The sequence below is a fragment of the Phalaenopsis equestris genome, unplaced genomic scaffold (genome assembly GCF_001263595.1).
Source record: "Phalaenopsis equestris unplaced genomic scaffold, ASM126359v1 Scaffold000002, whole genome shotgun sequence".
In the NCBI taxonomy this organism is placed as follows: domain Eukaryota; kingdom Viridiplantae; phylum Streptophyta; class Magnoliopsida; order Asparagales; family Orchidaceae; genus Phalaenopsis; species Phalaenopsis equestris.
This window is the reverse complement of record NW_018164444.1, coordinates 80396967-80404121: the sequence shown is the minus strand read 5'-3', so window position 1 is coordinate 80404121 and position 7155 is coordinate 80396967.

The window sequence follows — 7155 nt, the reverse complement described above, 5'->3', positions numbered from 1 at the left end:
GAAAATTAAAATTTTCGGCCTTTTAAAAAAAAAAAAAAAAAAAAAAACCTTAAAATTCGTGAATAAAATTACTTGTAAGGCTGTAAATTGGCTTGTGTTCGGCTCGTTCGAAACTACTCGTGTTCGAAATCGGCTCGTGAACAGTGTATTCGTGTTCGGCTTGATTTAAATATATGTGTTTGTGTTCCACTCGAAACTTGCTTGTTAAAATTAAATTGAAAAAATAGATGTGAAGTTTTGAATTCAAACTTGGACCAAATGTATGTAAAAGAAGACACTAACCACATTACCACATGAGGTGTTATGATCTAAATTTAGATATAAATATATACAATATATTATTATATAAGTAATATGTAGTCTATTATTATATAATAATTGTATTTTTTTTTTTATTTTGAGCAAAAACAAGCCGAACACGAACGAACAAAGAACTATTGGTGTTCAGCTCATTTACTTAACAAACGAGCCTAACATGAGCTGTTCGCGAATGAGTTTTTTTTATAGTCCTAATTACTTGTATGAATAATATGTTTTTTTTTTTTAAATTAATGCCTATCTAAGGACTTGGAAGTGATATGCATATAATTTGATATAAAGGCTTTCTAAACAGCTTTAGTGGGATCAGGTGTTTAAATAAATTTTTATTAAACTCGAATGATTGAGTATTGAGTTGAATGCTCGAACAAATGAAATGGCTTTAAAATTAAAATTGTACTTTAAATTTTTGCATAATGTTTATAATGGGTTTGGGGATGAATTGAAATAAAATTATACAATAGCTGATGTATATCAATATACAGAATTATGTCCAAGTATCTTAATAATCTATTGTGGGGTACATGCCTTTATAAGCCCTTTAATTTTACCCTTAATTTGAAGTGAAAATTGAAGCCACATTATTACACAAATAATAATAAAATAAAAATTATATATATATATATATATATATATATATGCCTTTATATTCCTAGCTCGAATGTCATAAACATAATCATTATATATTAAATACACTTAAAAATTAGAAATTCTTGAAAAGTTTAATTTTTCAAAAATATTTATTATTAGGAGTGTACATGAGTTGAACACGAGATTTTCACAAACAAAGAGTTATTTTGATAACCCTAATCACATAGTCATAAGATGTTAATGAGTGGTGCAAGATTTAAAAGTTATTATTTATGTTGAAACATTTTTTGAATCTAATTTAATAATTTTTATTCAATTTTCTTAAATAATAGTTTTAATTGATTATAATTTTTTGTACATTGTAATTTTTTTAAAAAATACTATTCATCAATATATATAATTGATGAGTAGTATTTCGAGTCAAAATGAGCCGAACACGAACAACACGAGCTTTGTTCGTGTTCGGCTCGTTAACTTAGCGAATGAGTCGAACATGAGCTTCTTAACGTGCCAAACACTAACGAAGCGCTTTGACAGCCCTATTTATTATGTGAAATGTTTCCCCATCCTCTTCTAAATTCTATTTACATTGTATGCATCTTTCTCATGAAGGAAGCGAACATATTACCACGACATTTGTGAGCTAACATTAAGTGTATACAAGTTCAGCATAGTTTGTTACATACAGACAACCCGAAGCTTATCATTTATAAATCTAGCACTTTCTTTCGTTCATTTTTCAATTAGTCACTCATATATCAAAATTTATCATAAAATTTCAACCCATATTTTTCATTTCTACCAAATTCTCAATAGTTTGAGTTTGATCGTGCGCACGTGTATAAATATATCGGTTGGGTGGTCCAAAAAATCATATGCGTTGCTCTTGGGCCCCTATATGTAATTATCTCAAAAAAAAAAAAAAAGGGGAATTTTGGGCGTTGGAAAGACGGTGACAGTTAACAATGGTGATTTCTCTTAATTTATCGATTTTTAAAAGTCTCTTTTTTTTTTAAAGGAGGTGAGGGAGGACGACGTGGTTCAATTATGGGCCGTAACGTGGGCTTAGTGCGGGTAGTTGGTTGGTTGGGCAAGTTATGCATGTTTGGATTCAGTTGCGATCTTTAGGGATTGGCAAAGAAGAATTTGAGGTTTAATTTATTTATTATTTAATTTATCGTTGAATCGTGTGATGATGATAATAATAATAATTTATATTTTATGTGTGTATTTTTTTATTTTAAAATTTTATTTTTTTTAACAAAAATTAATTGATGTTTTTTTAATAGAAACTTATTTAATATAAATTTATTTTTTTTTAGATAGTGGACTTTAGGGAAGGGTATTCTTATTGATAACATTATTCAACATTAATATTTTATTATTTTATTATTATTATTTTAGGCGGTTGTGATTGCAATAATCCACATTAAAAATAATAGTTTTTATTAAAATAAAAAATAAGATAAAAATTATTTAAAAATAAACTAGTATTATTCAATTTTAATAATAATAATAATAATTTTTATTCCTAATTATTTATTTTATTTTTTTTGCATTTACATACATAAAAGACAATTCTTATGAAATATTTAGCTGTATAACTCTGAAATCTTTAACAGCACATCAAATATACTAGCTCCACCACATTTTAGAAAGTGAAGCACATATTTATCATGCATAGAATTATGCACATTTTAGAAAGTGAAGCACATATTTATCATGCATAGAATTATGATACCGATTTCTTGTAAATGTAATTATCAAACTGTTAAGTGTCATATATTTAAATACATAGTAATTGTGAGGTATGTACATTTCCCATTATTTAATTGTCGACAATCACCTTTGTACATGAAAATATGCTCATGTTGATCCTAAAAAGATCTAATGGTACTGAAAGGTCAACTCGGTCGATTGAAGCAAGATCAACTGACTGAAGAGCAGACCAAATGGCTATCATTCGAGTAGCTGACTGAAGGATGAATGAAGGCGATCAAATCAACCAAAGCCAAGCCCTACCAACCAAAGAGTTGTCATCAGACGAAAGTGTTGCTATGCAAACGAAAGGTTGTCATCTAACTGATGGACTGCTAGTTGACCGAAGGATGAACGAAGGCCATCAAGCCAACTAAATGCAAACCCTACTGACCAAAGAGTTGTCATCAGATCGAAGTGTTGCGAGCCAACCCAAAATGTTTCCATCCGACCGAAGGCACGCCTAGCCGACCAAAGGGTCGTTAGTTGACCAAAGGTAGTTTAGATGGCCAAAGGCAAGCCCAATCAACGAAGGCTATCGAGCAACAGACTCCCATATGCAAAAAATACTGAAATACCATGTATAATCCTCTCTCAAGCAAGGGCATAAATGTAATTTTATGTACAGTCCTCCTATCCTCTAAAAAAAGAGGGATCTTTCTTGTATTAGGGGCTCTTGGACACTTTTTTGTAGCCTTTATTTTCAATGATATAAAAAAGGATCACAAAACCCCAAAAATATCCCAGCCTACCTTAGAAGGGAAAGTTGCAGCACACTTCTCTCTCTTACCCCTCTTTCTCATATTCTATACTCTATTCCTTGGGTGTGATTCACATGTCAAATTTGGTTACAACATCATGAAAGGTACATGAGTGCACATCATGCCAATAATAAAAAGAGAAGAAACACAAAGAGAGGAATTGAGGATTAAGTTTGGTCAAGTTAGGTTCCAATCGATGCAGCAAGAATGATTAGAAGTCTGGATGACAGAAGGGATGCCGACCAACTGAAGGATAGCTAACTGATGTTGCTAGCCGACTGAAGGGTTGGTAATCAACCGAAGACATGCCAAACAACCAGAAGTCTGGATGACCCAAATTTTAAAAGCCAAAAGATAACATTTTTGTTTTGCGAGGCTTTGACTCAGAGGAGAAAACCATACCACTGAAACGAACACCCGACTTACGATGTCAAAAGAGGCTTTCTACAGGAAAGCCGTCCGATAACATCGCTCCAACACTTGATTAACATTGGTTATCTTGAAGATAAAAAAAACATTATCCTTTCAGATATTTTATTATATCTAAAAAATACATAAATTGTTCTAATTATGTTTTTCTAGGTCCAACTAAGACTCGGGGAACTCAAAGAGTTTACAGTCGTTTGCATTTCAGCCAACACTCTGGGAACTCAGACCGAGTAAAATAACCAACATCGACGCAAAATGTCTGATCGTCATTAAAATAAAAATTAACTCTCAACACAAAGCAAAAAATACCCATGTCTCTAAACTCGACATAAATAAACCTTTAGAAGTGGCTCGTTGTCCAGTAGTGGCAAGCTACACGAATGGTACAATGCAAATCACATCAGCAGCGACTCTAAGTGGCTACCCCCTAAATGCAGCGTCAAGGTCCACTTAAGACCTAGAGAAAGATGTGACCTGATCGAGGTGAAAATCTGGCCGAGCAAATGAGACAACTGTATAAGACTTGTGTCAGATGATGACATATTAAAAAACAACCAACTTCTTTCTGAAGATTTGGATCATCAACCAATACAAGCATTCATCACCGACAATTATCAAAAATAAATAGCGCAATAGAGGTAAAATGCTAAAACAAAGATAAAAAATAATAGGAACCTTCACTTTATTTCTTATTCCAAAAAGTTACAAATCATTTTTATGCATTTTCTTACAAGCTAAAAAACAAAATAAAAATGTTGTCAAAGTGGCTGATCGAAAGTAAGCTCAGCTAACCAAGGTCATCAAACTACTGAAGGTCAGCACTGTCGATCGAAGGTTAGCTCGGCCAACTAAAGGGTTCTAACTGACCGAAGGTTTGCTAGCTGATCAAAGACATAATAGCCTACGAATAGCCTCTGTATATCACATCAGAGTTGACAAGGCAGAGCACAAATATACATAAAAACCAAGGGAGCATCATTAGTAATTTATTAGTAAATATGTTGACAATTTTTGCCTTAAAAATGTCTCATTGTTATCGTAGCTTAAGAGAATTAGGAACTTAATATGTACATTAAAAATATACCCCCATGCCGAAAGGTCAACACAGTCGATTGAACTTCATCCAGCTGACCTAAGGTTTAGTTGATCGACGGACTACCAGTCGACTGATGAATTGCTAGTCGACCAAAGGCCATTCAGACGATCGAATGCCGTCCAACCGACTAAAAGGCTGCCATCTGGTCAAATGATTGTCATCCAATTGAAAACTGGGCGGAAGACGGAGGGTAAGCCCAACCGACCGAAAGGTGGCTGAGCAACAAGCTTTAATACACAAAAATGACCAGAATAGCATGTACAACCTCATCTCAAGTAGGTCTTAAATGTAATTTTTATATACGGTCCTCCCATCCTATATAAATAGGATGAACCTTTCGTGTATTAGGGGCTCTTGGATTCCTCTCTTGTAACCTCTACTTTCAATGATATAAAAAGGGTCACAAGGCCTAGGAATTCCATAGTTTGACACAGATGGGCAAGTTGCTGCTCATTCCTCTCTCTCTCTCTCTCTTATGTTCTACGACATATTCCTTGGGTGTGATTCCCAAGACAAGTATAGATTAAACAACCTCATTTATAGAGGTCGTCGAGAGGAAGAATGCTCCAATTTTGCTTCATGGTAATTTGGTTGCAAAATTCATACTTCAATCCTCCCTTGCTCAAAAACCCTAACAATGTGCCTCTTCCCCATAATCAATTATAAGGCATTGATACTTGAGGTCTCAAACATGAAGTCATCAACTCCTTATATCTAGAAGTTCAAGGGGTGGCGGTGATTCAATTGTTGTGAACAAAAACTGATGGTGGTGGTTATGTGCTAGAAAATCTGATGTCAGCGTCTTCGGTAGCGACAACTCAACGACGGTGGTGACGTTGGCAATGACAGTGGCGGTGGTGGTGGCATTTAGGTAGTGTGGTGTGACGATGGTGGCCGACTATGGTGGTTGGACTAGGGCTGTCAAAATAGCTTGTTGTTCGCGAACAGCTCGTGTTTGGCTCATTCGCTAAGTTAACGAGCCGAGCACTAACAACACAAACAAATTTTTTTTCAGTCGTGTTTGGCTCGAAATACTACTAATCAATTATATATATAGCTTTGATTAGTAATATTTGCTTTGATTATATATATAGCTTTGATTAGTAATATTTTTTAAAAAAATTAATTGACTACAAGACTACAAAGATTTATAATCATTAAAGTATTAATGAAGAAAATAGAATAAAATTATTATATTAGATTCATATGATGTTTTAAATCTTGCCCCAATCTTTAACATCTTATGGCTACATGATTAGGGGTGTCAAAATGACTTTTTGTTTGTGAACGGCTCGTGTTCGACTCGCTAAGCAAACGGGTCGGACACGAACACACTTTTTGAGCTCGAAATATAAACGAGCCGAACACGAGCTGGGCCTGGGTTCGCTCGTGTTCGACTCGTTTACACCCATAGGTTGGACAACAGTGGTTGTGCAGTAGCGGCACTAGATGGCGGTGGCCAGATAGTGTCAATAGAGTACCAAAGAAACAACATTTTTAACAAAACTAATAAATTAATGGAGTTGTTTAAAACTTACCAGCATGAATCTGCTTTCTCAAGTGCCTAGGTAACTTTGATAGCCATCGTCCTCCATCATCATGCTTCGACTGATCCTAATTTCTTTAATGGCTTAATCGAGGAGAGAGCGATAATCGAAAGAAGAACGTGGGAGCATATCAAGGATTGGAGCATAGGTCTAGGGTTTTGTTAGGATACTGATCTAATTGAGAGAATGTTACAATTAGATGTATTTTCATTAAATATTTAATAATAAAAATACTCTAGACAATAACACCAGTCAATTATGAGAAATAATAAAAATTTTAAAGTCTTACAAGTAAATAAAAAAATTAAATATATATATATACCCTAAAATTTAGATATGTTTACTTTTCTCGTGCTTGCCTTTCAAATCATTTATATCACATAAAAATATATCATTATAACATTATTTTTTTTTTCTAAAATGATATATACCTTATTTATGAAAAAAAAATATTATGAATATAAATAAAAAAAAATTTAGTTATTACATTCATAATATATAAGATTTTTGTGATATGTAGGTAAAAAAACATTAAAAAATTGTAAATAAAAAATTAAAATTTTTTATATTTATTTTTCGCCTCAACTGAAAAAAGGAAAAGGTATTTATTACAGAAGATAAGAAAATAGAGCTTCAAAAATAGAAAATTGAGCAG